Below are 18,531 nucleotides of genomic sequence, written 5' to 3' on the forward strand. Positions count from 1 at the left end.
CAAATAATGGATCAAGTGTCATATATCCTCTATATATCTTTTACTTCTATATTTCTCATGAGTCTATTTGACTACTGATATAATAGGAGACATCTTGTTCACTAAGAAAAATAAGCTGAGAATGGAACCTACCACATTTATCTACACCATGTGTTTATTGTTTAAAATGTTTTATAAATTTCAACAAAAAAAAGAGAACATGATTTTCATTGCTGAGGTCTGAATACCTATCACACAACCATGGGGAAGTTTTATACCTACATCAGAGGAGACAATAAACTTAAAATTGTATTTGTAAACTTTAAATGAATTTAATGCACTTTGTTTCATATCTTAGTCATCTTTAATTACTAATGGGCACATTCTCAAGTCATTTGCTCTCCCCCATACTTTTATTCCTATTTCAATAATCTATTTCTTCTCACCTTATCTTTCTATCACTCTCAACTTTTCTGCTATGTATTCCGGAGTGTCTGACCAACAATAATTTAACTCTCAGACACCCCCAACTTCTTCCCTCCCCTACTTGCCTTAATTGAAGGCTGATTCACTGCCAAGAGTACTGTTCTCCCAGGAAATCCTTCAAGAAGTGGCGAGTGATCATTTTGCCGATAGATTCATATTAATTCTGGTTAATTCTCAACCAATTGGTTATTCGCAAGCAACATTCTCTAATCTCATAAAACCAAAACCAAAACAAAACAAATCTTCTTTCAAGTCTCATGCCATCTATTTTCCACCATTTTTTGGTCTCTGTCCTTCCAGACAATTTCTTTGCCATGCTTCCCTAAGTCTGGTATCATCTTATGTTTATTTCAAATGCCATGGGGCTGACCAGAACAACTTTCTGATTTTCTAATACTTTGGCTTCTTTGACTCTGATAAGTTTCAAATTAACTTTACCTCAGTTCTCAATACTCACATTAATAATGGATTCAACTTTATCATCTCTTAAAATGTTCATTTCTTACATATTAAATTTCAAAGCCCCATTTTCTAAACAAAACCACAATTAAATTTCTTAAACTTTCTCATTGCCTTGTGCCAACTGTGTTATCTTTGATCTCATTTCACGTCTGTTTCCTTAACATATCCATTTCTCTCTATAGCTCTCTCCTATTTTAGAGATGGAATGAGGAATCAAAAAATTCTAATGTACTACGGCCACACTACCCTGAACAAGCCCAATCTTATCTGATCGTGGAAGCTAAGCAGGGTTAGGCCTGGTTAGTACTTGGATGGGAGACCATCTAGGAAGACCAGGTGCTGTAGGCATAAAAAATAAGGGATTGTAAACTGACAAGGTCCTTGCAAACTGCGAGATCAACCAAGGGTTGCTTCACTTAAAAAAAAAAAAATCCTATGTAAACATATTAAGCCTGAGAGATTTCTGATTAAACAACAACAACAACAACAACAACACTAATGATAGTTGTACATAGACAGGTCAGAAATCACAGAGTAAATCTGGACTGGAGACATAATTTTGAAATATTCAGTATAGAGAATGCATTTAAAGATACACATCTGGATGAGATCAATAGAGAGAATGTGCTGATAGAAAAAATGGGCTTGGGAGGAATATTGCAATACTTTAATATTTTTAAGTGTGAGGGAGAAGAAGCCAGCAAGGAATTCTGAGAAGTGACTACAGGGCTGGGAAGAAAACAAGAGAGTGTATATGAAAGTCTAGAGAGGAGAGTTTTTGAGGATGGAGTGTTGAGTCTATTGTGAGGGATGCTGTCTATGATAGAAAAAGAACATATTCTTGGAATATGAAACATAAAAGTTGTTACAGAACTAGTTTGTTAGACTGTAAAGTTAGAAAATAGATTAGAGTGAGTGAAATGGTGAGTAAAAGATGAGGAAGATCAACTGCGAAAGAATGGAAAATTAGTGAAGGAGCTCTGGGAGATTGTGGACAAGGGGTGTTTTCTCTCCTTCCTCCTTCCCTGCTTCCCTTCCCTCCCCTCCCCTTCCCTCCTCTTCCCTCCCCTTACCTCCCCTTCTCCTTCCTTCCTTCCTTCCTTCCTTCCTTCCTTCCTTCCTTCCTTCCTTCCTTCCTTTTTCTTTCTTTCCTTCCTTTCTTTGTTTCTTTCTCTGTAAAGGTGAGAGATACTGAGTACATTTGAATATGAGTATGTTTGTATATCATATGAGAATAATCTAGTGGTAAAGAAAAGATTTATCAAACAGTTGAAGAAGAACAAATGAAGGAGTAAAATCCTTGATAGTTCATATGAGAGTTGGACTCAGTATTCAGGTGGAGAGATTTTCTCTTTTCTGAGAGAAGGAATGTTTTTACACTAGATTAGAAGAGCTAAAAATGCAAAATATTTTTTAATTTGTTATTGAGAGTGTTAAAGCATTCATTGTAATAGTTCATTTTATTAACAAAGTATAAGGCAGGTCATCAACTTACAGTGAGAAGGGGAGTAGAAATGGGATATTTGAGGCAAGTTAAGAGATATGAAATATATTAAGAGAGGGAGAAAGCATATTTAATGAAGAAAGTAATAGAATTTTGGCAGTGATCAAGGTTCAAATGAGTTTATGCTCATAATTTAAAATGAAACTAGTCAGGCTGGATGTATGTTTTTGTCACCAACCCCCTTCCCTGGCACCATTTAGTTGTTCCTGCACAGGCAAGGCAAGAGAGACAGATGTTTCAGAAAGGGGGTGGAGAAGGGAGGTTGTATAAAGTAAGTAAGATAGAGAGAAAACAAGGCCAGGAAGTTGAAGGTGATCATAATGATGACCCACAAAATTATAGACAGCTTACTAACAAAAACAAATGAAACTCTTTTTCCCAATCTAATATTCTTGTTATTTGCATTTTTAGGCTATCACTGTCTTTTTACTGTTTTTGGAATTTCTTTGTGACTTTAAAATTTATTTATTTAACACAGCAGTCTTTCTTGAGGAAAGATATCACATCCTATTTTACTTTCTTTCATCATAAGAATAAGCGAACTGTAGGTGTTCATTAAAGTACACTGGGTCAGTAAACTGAAGATGAGGATGAGGGGTGAACTCTTTCAGAAGTTTTACATTAAAGTTTTTATCCCACTGCCAGAAACTCATCCCAAGAAATATTTGTTTAGTGTGGGTATTTACAGATACAGTATAGCAATTTTAGTGGAATTTTAATTTAGGCTTTATGTAGTATTCCCAATCCATCTGTTAATTGCACTGATTACATCCTCTGGCTGATTACACTGAAAATTGCTATCCATGTCTCAGGTCAGGCAATGAGAAAGTTGTGGGTTGAGTTGTAAGGGAGGGTAAATCGGTGTGAATTGAAGTAACAAGCAACTGAAAATAAAGGGAGAGGATGTTTGGAGAGAGTATGCTGATTAGTTACCACACTGAGCATTTTGCCTTCAACAAAATCTAACTCTGTGGGCAGACTGACAGCCTAAACTGCTGACTTGCTGGGATACCACACTGTCCCTTAAAGTAAACTTGCCAACAGTCTACATTTTATTTTATTTTGTTTTTAGTTTAAAGAACACACCTCTTAATTTATCCATGAGGAATGCTTCTTGCCACAATAGGTGGTCTGAAGTCATTGTTTAAATTTCCAAAACGTGAGTCACTTAGCTCTCTAATCTGGCCTCCTTGAATATCCAGTGAAATCCCTTATATTCTGGGAAGCAGTATAGTGCAGTCCTTAAGACTTATGGAGGAGCTTAGAGCAAGTCCTTCTTGGCTTGAGTCTTATCTCAAGTATTGTCTTGAGTCTTTAGTATTTGAGTATTATCTTTAGTCTTGAGTATTATCTTACCTCTAGGAAGGGAAAAAAAAAAAAAACTGAAAAGAGGGATGAGAAATCACTAGTCAAAGTGAGGACTCTTTTAGGTCTGATGTGTTTTCCCAAATATGAGTCTTGCTTAAGGCCAGTAAATGAGAGTGAAAAAGAGAGAAGATGAAGCATTTAAGCAAATCTGTACTTGGCTGATAAAATATACTGAAAGTCTATGAACCTGCATTTATATCTGCTTTGGGACTTTTTCTACTTGGTATTTTCAACAGTTGACTTAGATAACAAAATAGACGGCCTGCTTATCAAATTTTCAAAAGCCTAATTTGGGAGGAATATCTAATATTCTCCGTAACAAAATAAAAATTCAAAGGACTGTCTGCTTAAACAGTGAGTTACAGCTAACAAGCTAAAAATCGATGAAATAAATGTGAAGTCTCACACTTAGATTAAAACTTCCACTACACAACAGAGTTTGGGGGAAATTTAACTTAATATCAGTTTATATAAAAACAGACATTAATCGTTGACAAAATTTATGATAAAGAGCAGAGTAATTTTCTACTTTGTTAATGGAAATATAGCCTCCAGATTGTGGGAGTTAAAAATCCAAACTTACTCTGCTCTGGTTAGGTTACATCTGGAGTCTTATGTTTAGCCAATATATTTTAAAAGAGCCATTGAAAATGAGATGGTAATTAGATGGTAAAAAAAAAAAAATCTGTATACCACCATATGAGATGATTAAACTGAAAGTAGGATTATTTCAGGGAGATAGGATGCCTTTTTTTATTATTATTATTTGAAGGGTTCCCACATACAGGCGAAATTAAACTTGTTCTCCAAATGCCAAAACTTTCTTCATAAATTAGACTTAAATTTTAGCTCCAATTTAAGGATGTAGTTTCCAACAATTAAAGCTGTTTGGGGAAACAGGGGATACCCTGCTAGACAGAGCCTGGAAGAAAGGCTGCTAGGATGGACATAAGGGGCACAGTGGCATTCAGTGAGGGGTTGGGCCTGGATGGGGATGATCTCCAATGTCCAGGAGAAAGAACTGGATTTGGAAAATTCAGTTTTAATAGTGAAAGTGTATAACTTGATATTAGTCCTGCACATAGATGTTATTTGCTATTCAATTAGCTCATCCTTGTCTGATGGGCAGGTGCTGTTCCCAGTTAAAGCAGGCTCAGCTTTCTTTGCTTTGGTTACTTCTAAGCAGAGGGACTAATCCCCTCTAGAGATATTTATTTGTTTTTGCCTTCAGAACAGTCACACTTTTCCCTTTGTGTCTCTTGGCTTGTTTTTTGAAGTTTAGCTTCACAGGATAATAGGCCTTATATTTCCTTGGTGATTCACTGTGTCTGGACAGCTCCTCCTCCACCCTCCAAAGCAGCCACGGGGCGGGGGGGGGGGGGGGGTTCTTCAACCTGGTTTGCATTTTAACCTTCAGAAAGAAGGGCGAAATACCACTTTTGGGGCCATAACTTAAATTTTTTTTTGCAGAAAATGTGTCAGAAGTCACAGTAGGCCAATGGCTTCCCCCTCACACCCCCTGAAGAGACGTCTCTATGAAAAGAAAAGAAAGAAATGTTAAATGCTGTCATTTTAAATTTTAGAAATTAATGCTTTCATCAGAAATAAATATAGTAACTCTATATTAACCCTGTTTGAGATAAACACCAGTGGTCTCTACATATGAGGCCTTTATCATTAGGGTCGTGGCTAGTTGACCTTTCTTGCTATGCTACCTCAGGCCCTTCTCCAAAATAGGATTAGCATAAGGGCATGGACTTAGAAACACGTTTATAAAAAATGAGCTTGAATTAAAAGAAGGAAAATGTTATAAAATCTTCACATAAATAAAACTACAAATAAATGTTTGCTTTATTGCCTGAATGCATTCTGTTAATGTCATATGAAATGAATTTAAATCTAATGTAAATTTTCCATGAAATGTATATGGCTGGTTCATAACCATTTTTCATTGATGTCGTTCAGCCAGAATGAAAATACCCTACAGAGTCTCGCTATTCTAAATGTAGTCCATGGACCAGCAGCATCAACATCATCATCTGGAATTTTATAGAACTTAGCATCTCGAGCCCTAACCTAAACTTATTATATCAAGACCTACACTTTAATAAGATCATTTAGCGACTAATATGTACATTAAAGTTTGAGACATACTGATCTAGAACATATACACTATAAAAATTGCAGTCATCTAAGATCTAATAGGGAGGGCTGGCTATACATAGATACTACTATTTGGGTGATAGTATTTCAGAATGGCTGTTAGGTGAAAAATCTTCACCTGCTAAACTCTTTCCTATATTTAGAATAAGTCCTATAGTTTTTAGTGTGAAGGTCAATACTCCCTATTCCCAACCTTCTTATACTCCTTCAGACCAGAGTTTTGTATGTTCTAGATCAAGGACACACATTTTATGCAAAGGTCCATGCAAAGGTCCACAAATTCCAGGATTGACGATTACTCAGCACAGATTTTTGCCTGGGTAATAATTTATATTTAAGCCACTCCAGCAAGAAAACAGGTAGAATACATAATAGACCATTGCTTAAAACATAACCTTAAATTCTTTATCGAGATTGTGTGAGTGGTGTCAATTTCATTGCATTGAATTAGATTGTGTTGTAAGAACTAAGAGATTATAAACTCAGGGTTAGAGATGTTTTACTTGTGTTTTTCCTGTTTGCCTCAATACTTATGCAAAAGTGACCTTCAGTTTTTTTCTTATTTAAGATGAATTAATAATGATATAAGGTCATTGTGATAATTTGATGAGATAATGCATGTGAAAGCACTTGGTAAATTGAAAAGGCCAGCACAAATATTGAATGCGCACATAAAAAACAGATACTTGCCATTTCTCAATGCAGGTCAACCCTGACTGTGACCTAAAAGTGAGTGATTCAGGTTTTTCTCTTAAGACTTCATGTTGTTATTATCAGAATCTGCAATTGATGAGCAAACACTCCCTCTTAGCATCTCTCTCGCATTTCTTCAATTCTATCCTCTCGTTTTGCTTTTTCCCTAGAACAACCGAAAAAGTTCCCTCTCTTCTCCTGCTGTTTACATTCTTCAAATGCTTGTAGACAATTATCATACGCCACCCCAGTTACTTTGCCAAGCTATATAAATTTCATGTTTTCATTTTTCCTCATAAATCAGTACCTCCATCTTTTAATCATTTTTCTGGCTGTTCTCTGAGTGCCATCCAATTTGTTGATATCTTTTGGGTAGGAGGTGCCAAGAACAAAGTGTGCAGTGTGATTGAGGAGCTGTGTCCATCACTTCTCAGACAGATGGGATGGTTGGTACTTCAGAGGAGGACATGCTGAATATATAGTGAAGCCTGAGATAATGGGGAAGGAAACAGTAAGTCTTGAGAAAGTAATTCTACAATTCATTGTTCCTGGAGAAAATAAAATCAGCAGTTAATTAAAAGATGCATTTTAGTTTTGTGAGTAGTACATGCAATTTGGGTGAAAAAGGCAGAAAATGGTATTATTTGATAAGATAAAGAAACAGAGTAGCATAACACCATAAATTAGACCCTGTCTCACATTCAAGAAAACAATGGTAAATTATAAACAATAGTATCATGAGAAATGCATTTTATTTTATTCCATATAAAAGCAGAAGGGAAATTTGGATCAACGAATTTAAAACATTTCACATATTCCTTGTACCACACTAATGCATATAATATGCAATTCATAAAATGTGCCCCCACAAAAGAGATAAATTCTGCCAATTTATATTTATGTAGAGTTTCCATTAAAAGTTTTTAGGTTAGGTTTCAAAATTTAAGTTGAGGTTTAGTTGCAGGATGAATGAGAGATTAAAGTATGCATATTTGTTATGTAGACAGCCCGTAGTTCATACTCAACAGCCAGTATTTTCCAGTGTATTAGACTGAAGCTGAGTATAGATATTTCAGCCAGATGCTTTATTGAAGTTGAGTTTCATTGCAGCCCTAATTTATCTTTAGCGTTTTGCTTTATGCTTATGTTTAAAGTTTTACTGTACTCATTGAACTGTGCTTGATCATTAATAATGGCAGCTATCTTTAATGAGATGCATGTCACCCTCTAGCAGGTGGTATGGTCTAACAGTCTGAGCATTGAGTTATGAGTCAGAAAGGAAATACTTCTTATATAGGACAATATTGTAGAATGAGAAAAATGTAAGGATCTTAAAAATGGAATAACGTTTGAAATGATAGAATGAGGTGGGGGAGGTTTTCCTAAATAATAATTATGCCCCCTTAGTCCCTAAAAGGAGAAATCATAGCTCTCATACAGCTACAATGAAATTTAGTAAAAGCTTGGTCAATAAAGTGCTGACATTTTTAGTTGAGATAGCCCATTTGTTACTTTATGCTTTAAGGAGGAGGAAGAGAGAAATTATTACTTCAGAGCTAGTACATTGTCTAGCAGTAAGCTGCCAGAGAAAATAAGTATACAGGTCCTTACTTCCTAGAACCCTGAAAATATTTCTGAGGTTGTGTTAGCCTACATACCACCCACATTTATACTAATGTCAATTCTTAGATATAGGCCTAATCGAAATGCCATGTTTAATTATTAACTTATACCTTCCCTTTCATACCTTTATCCTAAATTGAGAGCTAGGAATGTAAGGTCAAGTTTTATAGGCATATTCACAAAGCTCCATAATTAAATTCATGGGAATCAAGGTTGGGTTTGGCTCACCCAGTAGTGTGACCTTGAGAAATGCCTTCGAGTCTAGAGTGATTATTCATGCTCTCTTTAACTCCTAGGGTAATTGGGGATATCCCAAGGGACAATAGCATGGTATAATAGTGAGGATAGTGCTACACAGAAAAGCACAATACCTTATTATTGTTTCACTATGAGGTAATTCATACCTCCTTACTTTTCTTTCATCTTTACTTCAAGGTTTATTCCTAAAATATATTGGTTTAGAAGAAGGGTTCAGCCTTGCAAACATGTCAGTTTTGCTAGCTCACAGTAGAGAATGGGAAAATAACTCACATTGCATGAAAAGTAGTACTCAACATTTAGAATTTTCTTTCATAATAGATTTTATATTTGGTATTTTTACCATTTTAGTGGAGAAATAAGAGATAGAAAATTACTCTAGCCCCAGCCAGGGCTGTGTTATCTCACTGTACTGTCGTAACCCAAATATATGGTTACCATCAATTCTCTTTAACATTTTTGGAATAAGGAGGGGTCTGTGCCTCTTCATTTCCCACTTTTTTCATCTCAACTGTCTCTTCTGCATAGTATTTTCTCTCTTCTGTCATACTTTACTTGTCATGGCCCACTGATTTTTGTTGCTGGAGTGTCAGAGAGGGCATAGGTGACAAAGCTCTTTGTTTAAATAAGCTGTGATCCTCCATATAGTGGCCTTCGCATAGAAGAATGAAGGGTGGGTCTTTTTTTGTTATGCTCTTTTCAATTACTGCCTCTCACAATTGTATGCAAAAAAAAAATTGTGAGCACGTATAACAGACCACTGAAACATTGGAAAACTATTTTAAAATTAAAAATGTGTAAAAAAATTTAACTTGCATACTAAATAGGGTGATCATTGTTTAGGAGAAACATGCTCAAGAACTTAGAGTTGGCTTGGGATGCAACCAACCTGGTTTATAAAATCACTCTCTTATTCCTTGCTCTCTCCACTTAGGAGTGGTCTTTCTAGTTTACACTACTGCCAAAAATATTTCCACCAGCATTCAGGACACTTCATCCTCTACCCACAGAAGTTAATCTTAACCATCTTCCTACTCCTAGCAGGTAATTTCTCTAAGTCTTTAATGTGGAGTCTGTTTCCAGAGGGACAGCTCAGGGTAGACTTTGGTAGGTTTTGTTTCACAGAAAACTAAGGTGACATGGGAACTCCATTTGTGTTTCTCATGGGGTAACAGAGCATGTCATTAATATGCTTTTTTTTTTTTTTTGAGTGTCTAGAAGTTAACTGGTAAAACAGGTGCACACAAACATATATACTCTACTAGTTTAAGAAGGAAACACTAATTCACAGAGACAGATCTTTCTAAATGAGATTTCTCAAACTAGTAATCCTCTAGCCAAATTCAGCCCACGGATATATTACATTGGACCTATTTGCTTATTTTTAGAAATTAAGCTGGCATTAAAAACTGGTACATTTCATATGAAAATTCAGATTCCTGACTTTTCTTAAAAACTAGATCTACAGTTATGCCTGGCAAAGGGGCACAGGGCCTGTAGTCTTTGTTAGCATAGTCTCTACCTGTCCCTTTTACTTCTCCAACATGGAGGCCATGAAAGTTATTTATCATTGCATTGTTTTTCTTATTTCTGGCCTTCTTATTAACATTATCTACATCTCCATCACAGACCATGGTCAAAATTCATAATTCTGAGTCATGGAAAATCAATGGGATGATCTGATTCCTGAGTAAACCTGTTAAGTGGCAGTAACCACAGTTCAAATGTGTCATGTTTTCATCCATAACAAATTTCATCTATAGCAAAATTCCATAAAGTAGAAATAATAAGAAATAAAACTATAAAAATCTACCTAATCGAAATAATAATTTAAAAATTAATAAAGGATTAAGATATACAAAGAAATGTCGACTGGACAGGTGACCACCACTGAAAACAATTTTAACTGTTCATATATTTTGGCAAGGATAAACATTCCATTTTTTCCTTTCAACTCAATGTCTTTGAGTAGACTCTGTAGACAAATATGTAATGATTATGAAAATGGAATAAAATCCCTAAAGGAAAGAGAGTGCAAAGCAAAAGTCATTATTTTCTCAGCTCTTATAATGTGAGCTTTCTGGTTGTATGGTTGAGGGAGAAGGAATCGCAGAATATTAGAGATGGTATGACCCATACTAACATTTTTCTTCTTCCACCCTCTAACATTTACAGATGAAGAAATGGAGAATCAAAATAGTCTCATGGTTCTACTACTCATCTTTTCCAAGGCTCAAAACATAGGAATTTGGCTAAGAGATGGTGCTTTTTTTGATCATTAGAAATTACCTCAAGATATACATTTGCCATTGCTTTTATGTTCACAGGCCACGAGATATACCTGTTTTTGGTTTTCAATAAGACTTAAGTTGTTCAGTGGGCAGGGAAGATGGTCACATGATGGACTAAGGAGAATCATATTAATAGCTTTCATTTCTATAGAAAGCTTCACCTCTATATCTCTTAGGCCATGACATTTTATAAATTGAGTTTAATCCTTTGCTCTTTTTACCAAAGCAACATAGGTAGACAGCTCTGATCTAAGTTCTGGCTCTGCCTAGTGTTTAGCTTTAAGACTATGACCAGGAAATGTAATCTTTCTGAATCTCAGCGTTTTGTCATTACTATGAAGATGGTGTTGCTTAGCTTGGGGGACTGTTTATTTATTCATTGAAGGAGTACATATTAAACTCCTACTATGTGCCAGACATTCTTGTCAGTGCTAGCACAGAGCCTGAAGACAGAGGACAAAGATAGGTGTTAGGGTTAAATAAGTATCTGCAGTGGTTACTGGCACAGAGGGTATGCTGAATAATATTCCTTTTTCATTCTCTACCTTATTGTTTTCCAAAACCAAGTTCTAAATTCAAGAAAATTTTTGCTCCCAGTTTTCAGTATAGATTGAGAAAAGAAAAGCATATGTATTTCCAAGAACAGGACTTTGTGAATTTTTTAACAACCAGCCAAAATTCAAACTATTTTTTTTTTACATGCCCATCTTGAATGAGGTATGGGATGTAAAACAATAAGCAACTCCAACTGCACACTTTTCCATGACAACAGATACAATTGCATAAAATATGTAAGTGCCCACAGTATTATTTATACTTCAGTATTTTTCTATGACTCTTGAAGAAATACCACAGATATTTTGCTTTGTCATTGCTTCTTCACATAACACTTGTAAGTCAAAATAAGCTTTTTGTGACTAATTCCTACACACTAGGAGTGAGATGGGGGTGGGTCATTAATCAGGGAAAAATTCTTATTTCTTTTTTTGATTATCATCTCTGAAAAAGAGAAAGGGTTTTAAGCAGAATTAGGCTGTGGGAAGGAGAAATTGAAGGCATTTAGGAAGGCTAACAAAAGAATCATTTATTTTTTATCCCCAAAGAGAATAATCTGTTGATATTTGGGAGAATCAGCAGTTTGCTAGACCTCTTACATTTTTCTATAATTCTCACAAAGGCAATATAATAATACAAAATATATATAATATACAATTGGCAAAAACCCTATATACAATGTAAGTATAATTTTGGATTATGCGTGTTTTGCTTCTATTTGACCAAGAAGTGCATACTTTCACTGCATTGTAAGTGAGATTTATCATATTCTGTTAGCCTTTGCCATATGGGTCTTAAAGTGTTTGCCTGGGCTCTCTTTCATTTCAATTCAAAGTATACATTCTTTATTATGTAGAGCTATTTGATGTGGTGATACCTCCCTAAAATAAATTATGGGATCTGGTAATGTAGAGGATATTGGATGAATGGCATTAGATATCTATTTCAGGCCCGCTACCTACTGGCTGCACGGCGTGCATTGGGAAAGCTACTTGATCTTATTGGCTTTGGTTTTCTCACCTATGAAATAAAATGAGGTTAGACTGGATTACCTATAACATCCTTGTATCTCAGCAAAGCCAGATTCTCGTGGGATGTGTATATTAAATTAGTTTTACTTTCAGATAATTGACTAACCCCATTTTCAGAGTACTGGAAATACTCTGAATTATCACAAAAGTATGGTTCTAACTCTCTCCTCAGAGATATATATTTACTGTTAGTTCTAAAATCCTCCCCTACATACCTGTCATTGGCACCTACCTGCTCCTATCAAGGTGATGGAATAGGAAACAGGAAACAGGTGCCCCAGCTGTGTATAGCTTATTTCAGAACCCTGAATCCTGAATAATGAAAATGCTATTGCCCAGTTTCTCCTTTCTCTGTCTTTCTCTCCTCTTTGTTGCTAATCTTATCTTCTCACAGCTATCTAACGACTAACCTAGGCGAAATTATTTCTGAAAAATGTGGCATCGTAGTTTATATTCCTATGTTGTAATAGTAGAAATCGAGGACTAACTTTCAATTGCAATTTCAGGCTGTCGCAGAAGTGAAGGTTGTTAAGGAGAATGGGCAGTAATTTCAGAGAATTAGAACATTCTGAGCAGCCCATATCCTACAGATGATGGCAACAAACAATAATGGATTTCACAACTGTAAAGTCCCGACAGAATGCCTGGCACGTAGTAAGAGTTTAATAAAGGGTCAATTTTCTTATTCTTAATCTGTAAATCAGCTTTGTATATTACATAATCTTCTCAGGTACCTGGTAGGCTTGTTCCCCTTTACAGTCCCCTTGAAGTCTTTGAAACCTGGGACAATATTTTAGAGAGTAACCTAATGTATTTGTTCTACGAATGAACCATCTGTCTCTTGTGTATTCTTTTATCTTTCTCTGGCTTTTGCTAATCCCTTATTTTAGTATCCGTTCCTGTATTTTCTCTCATTCCTTCTTTTAAATTCATACCTTTTACATCTACAGAATTGCCATCCCCTAATTCTCTTATTATATAGGCCACCTTGCTTGTGGCCATAGGGTAAAGTATATTCTCTGGCTCGGGAGAAAATCTAGTAATGTGCAGAAACACCATACCTGAGGCAAGGGGAGAATTTAATACATTTTCTAAACTCTTCTTCTCCTGTGTCTGTCCTTGTATTTGAGAAGCGAGAGTCAGGCAATCCTTCCCCACCCCCATCCCCACCCCCATCCCCATTTTCTTTTCTCCTGCCTAGTTTTATTTTGTTTTGGTTTCTGTCAGCTTGTGGAAGACTCAGAATCAGGGATGTATGATGAGAGAGCCTGATAATATGAAAGCAGGAGAAAAAGCTTGAGGGCCCCGCTGCTGCCTCATGCATACTACTGGCATTCTCCCATATAAATGAAATGGATTTATTTACTTTTCCTTAAAAATGAACTCAGCCTGTGGTTTTATCACCTTCCTTCCCGAGTCTGTGTCTTTCTGATGTCCAATGCTTATTTCTCTCTCTGCTTTTTCTTACACTCTTTCTCTTTTCCTAGATAACTGCTTTCCCTCTTCTCTAGCTGATATGTCGTCTTTCCAGGGCAGCATAAATCCTCTTCATTTCCTAAAAGACAGGCTAATTATTAATACCAATAAAACAGAAAATGAGTATTGCTTTACAAAGAGGTTGTTTTTTTTTTAATTTTGACATTTTATCTAAGTTTTTAAAATGTTTTTTTTTTTTTTTTTTTAGATGAGGCAACCCTTAGTTGACCTCACAGATTGCAAGGACCTTGTCAGTTTACAATCCCTTAGTTTTTATTTTTTACATGTGATCTTCCTAGGTGGTCTCCCATCCAAAAATTAACCAGGGCCGACTCTGCTTAGTTTCTGAGATCAGATGGGATCAGGCTTGTTTAGGGTGGCATGGCCATAAACACATTTTATCTAACTTCTGAAATAACCCTCTGAGGTACATATTACTGTCATTTCTTTTCACAGGTGAAAAAAAAACAAGCCCAGGTCCCACATTACATGAAATTACTAGATATTCTGATTCCTGTTAATAGGTCCTTTACACAAAATTTTACTGTCTTTCCATTTTAGCCTATATCAATCTTTCCATTTTCTGATTTATTTTAGTATTTATACCTAACTATAATTTAATATTTGATTATATATTATCTAGGGCTATTTTAGAATTACTTTATAAATCACTGTATATCAGTTTATTCTGTCTAACAATATTGTTGGCCGTACAAAGACTGACATTTTATCTTACGCTTGTCTTGTTTCTATTGGAATACCTGACTCAGTGTCAGAACCCTATATGCTAAATAAATATTTCTTATGGAGTCAAAAAAAGTTTGTCTTATTCCAACAAGTTCTATATGTTCTTAAAAGTCTAAAAGGATGGATAGCTAATAGTGGTGATAGTGGCGGTGACAATACTTTATACTTTACTTCTTGCTCATAAACGCCATCATCTTAATTCCTGCTTGAGAGCTATGGTTGTGTTTATTGGTAGGATTACCCATTTTACAGATGCTGACTGTGAAGCAGACAGTGGCAAAACCATTGCTGCCTGTGCTGTCCTTGTCTAAGTAAATGAAGACTGTCCCCCTTTGGAATGTATGCCACACTCTATTGTGTAAGGGTGAACCTGTTGTGTAAGCCACAGCAATGTTTACCCCAAGAGCAAATTAGATATTTTTTGACCAAAGTCACACGTTTAGAACATCACTTTACAAATCTCAATAAGCCGAATTCCATTGTATTATACTACTCTTGCCTTCTGTGGAATAAGATATTTCTTAAATTCCTTCGTTTTTTTGTTTGTTTGTTTGTTTGTTGTTTTTGTTGTTTTGTTTTGTTTTGTTTTGTTGCAGAAATGGTATAAGGAGAAAGTAAAGAGCTGGTTTGGATATTTCTCTTTTAGTAGAAAGAGTACATCTTAAAGGAGGAAACAGGTGCTGAAGTGCCTCTTCTCTTCCTTACTCATACCCTACTCCTTGCTTTTCTCCATCTTCCTAGTTGGCAAGAGTCTGGCTTTTATGCATAAGATTCACAGGAACTGTTTCTTCCTCAGCTGAAGCAATATTTAGACAGCAGCAGAGATAGACTTGAATGCCCCACCCACCACAAACCTTCTGGTCTAATCCAGTCTTTCACATGAGAGAACTGAGACATGAATGATGTTCTTTAAAATAATTTTTAATAATCACAGTACTCTCTTCCTTGGAGGCTGGCAATTTTGTTTTTTTCTCTTCACTAGCTTGAGTGTTGTAGAATTCTGTCATCTACTCTTCCTTTCCTTTTTTTTCGAGGGTAGGAAGTCCCACTCTAGGTTATCATGCAGGTGTCTTTGAAAGGAGACAGTGGAGAAACAAGGCAATAGCTGCTTCACAGTCTAGCTGGAAGCAGTGGTAAAGAAAGGGATGCTTTCAGGACAGTGAGGTTATTCTTTTTCCAAAAGCCAGGTTAGCATGTAATGGAGCACACGTAACAAGGGACCAAAAACCCAAAATAAATGAAACTTTTAGAGAGAAACAAAACTATATCCCCTGAAAGAATAAAAAACAGGGTGCGCATATGCAATGCAGGTATTATTTTGGAGGCTGGAGCTTTCTTTAACACAGAAAAGTGCTACTCTTTGTACTCAGAGTGGGTTTCTGGGATAAGCAACATCTCCTGTGAGTATGTGAGAGGTGCAAAATCTTCAGCTCTGCTTTATATCTACGAAAGCAGAATTTGTATTTGACAAGAACTCCAGGTAACACTTGGGCACTGCTAAAGGCTATGATCCTTATCTTCCTTTCTGACTGTTCTGCCTTTTTGTGTCTGGCCCCTTTGCCTCTACTCTCCCCTTTATTTCAACACCTCCTTTCTGAGGCTTCACATCTGACTTCTTAGCTACTGCATCAAGTAATTTGTTGGTAATAAATTGCATAATGCTGTAGAGGGGATCAGTACTTACCCAAAAAAACCACAAATCATTTCTGATGCCAGGCTATCTCCAGGGGTGCTGGTTGTGTATGCTGCTGAGTGCTCTGTGGTTAATACATAATTTCACTCTTGAAAGACAGAAATTAGATCAATGTTTTTTTATTTTCTTGGGTTTAAGAGGAACACATACCAGGATTAATAGGTCTTAATTTTTTTTCAAAATATTAAAATTTGTTCTATGTTGTCAGAACAATAAATCATTGACTCTCTGAGTCTTCATGCTCAAGGAATAGTGAAGCAATTACTGGTTTTGGTCACAAGATTAAACCTTTGAAATGATATTTGCTGATATATTCTTCCTCAGAAAATATCATCATTTTCTTTGCCAGTTACCATGGGTTAATAATGAACTCCTACAACCTGAGCTATTGTGTTATTGCTTTATGCCAAGAAAACACAATGAAAGCATCTAGAAAATTCTCACCAGCTGTTCTCCCCAAGTACCGTGACACCAGGTTTGTTCTGCACAGTACCATATAATTAAGACTCAAACCTGCTTTGGTCCCTGAGTGTGTTGCTGTGGTGTTGAGGTCTTTCTAGCATATTATTTGCAGTATTCAGTTACAGGGGCTTGTTTGTTGAAGGTCTTACTCCCATTTTATATTAAAATAGAAAAATCTTAGGATTTTTTTTTTCCTTCAGTGGTTGACTACAGAGCTCAAATAAAATATATTAACTGGTGAATTGAGATAGAGTATGATTCAAATCCAAATAAAAATCCATTTTGGCTGAGTTGATTCCACTCTAGGGGAATTAAAATTTCTTTCACTCTGTCATGTCTACCACTGTGACTGAATTAGCTGTGGTGTCCTTATTCAGTATTTTTAACTTTTAGTCATTAATTATACAGCAGAGAATTTGATCAACCTTGCACAAATATGAATTGTTTTTTAATAGATTAAAAAATACCTCTTTTTCTGTGTCAGGGGACCTTCACAAACACAGTAGGTGCTCAAAAATACTTGTTCTATTTCTTAGATTATCAATAAAAATATTGAAATTTCACCATGTTCAGTAGTTATGCCTAAAATCAAAGAAACAGAATACAAGGGGAATTGTTTCTTTTCCTTAATATTGAAGATAATGTATCTTGCCAGAAGAAAAATTCTAACATCCATAGTTCTTTAATCCATTTCTAAGAGATATGCCTTTGCCTAGAGCTATGTTGATTGACCCTCAGGGTAATTTCAAACCCCAAGCTTCACATTTTGAATTGAAATCAAAACACATATCTTTCTCGCTGAGCAAAGTGTTCTTTTCAATTCGACAAGAATTTATAACGTGCCCAGCATTATTGTAGACAAAGGAAATGCTAAAGATAAAAAATATGGTCTTTCGTCTTTCTACAACATATATATTATTTCATAAAATAATTAAAATTTCAAAGAATACATAAAACAAAGACTTGCCTGTAGAGATTGAGTCCTTTCTATTTTCAGCAAGTTGGTTCTCCTTCTTCAGGTCCTCTTTCAGAAAGGAGTACACTGACCACCCAAGCCTCAAACACAGAATTCACCCTCCATTCCTCCCTTTGCCTTCCCACTATGTCCAACCAATCATCAAATCCGATGATTCTAACCTTCTTAATATTTCTTAATTCAATATTGTTCTCACCATCTTTTATGCTGCTACTTTATGTTGGTCTGCCTTACTTTTGGTTTGGACCATTGCAATGCCCTTTTGTTTCTCTGACTCTGGCTTTCCACCTAAGCATCTCTGAAAACAGATCTAAAATTGATATTTTTCTCATTAATATTCTCCATCACTCACAAGATAAAGTCCAAAGCCTGTATTCTAAACTTAGGCCTCCAGTTTTGTCTCTATCAGCATAGCTACTACATTCTCACCAGAACATATCCAGCTGTTTCCGCATCTGGAGTTTTTCTCATTCTACTCCCCTGCCTAGAATGATTTTTCTTTTCATCTTTACTTGACAATTAAAAAAACACCTTTCAAATTTCCAAAAAGTATCTTCCAATCATCTTCCTTAGTGAACTTACCTTTATCTTCCTTCACTCTATAGACTGGGCACACTTCTATCCTTATCCTTACTATATTTACTCTCATTTGACTGTATACTCCTAAAGATAGTGTCCAGATACTTGTCTCACCAGATCCTAGAAGAGTGAGTAAAACATAGCAGGTATCGTCACCAGGCAAATGAGGAAATGAATGATAAATG

The 18,531-nt window shown here is 35.8% G+C and overlaps 1 pseudogene; it reads left to right on the forward strand.

The window, feature by feature from the left end:
- The first annotated feature begins 1,156 nt into the window (after window positions 1–1,156).
- LOC118602424 lies at window positions 1,157–1,275 on the forward strand (annotated as a pseudogene).
- The last annotated feature ends 17,256 nt before the right edge of the window (window positions 1,276–18,531 follow it).

This window comes from Rousettus aegyptiacus, unplaced genomic scaffold, assembly GCF_014176215.1.
Source record: "Rousettus aegyptiacus isolate mRouAeg1 unplaced genomic scaffold, mRouAeg1.p scaffold_m13_p_4, whole genome shotgun sequence".
In the NCBI taxonomy this organism is placed as follows: domain Eukaryota; kingdom Metazoa; phylum Chordata; class Mammalia; order Chiroptera; family Pteropodidae; genus Rousettus; species Rousettus aegyptiacus.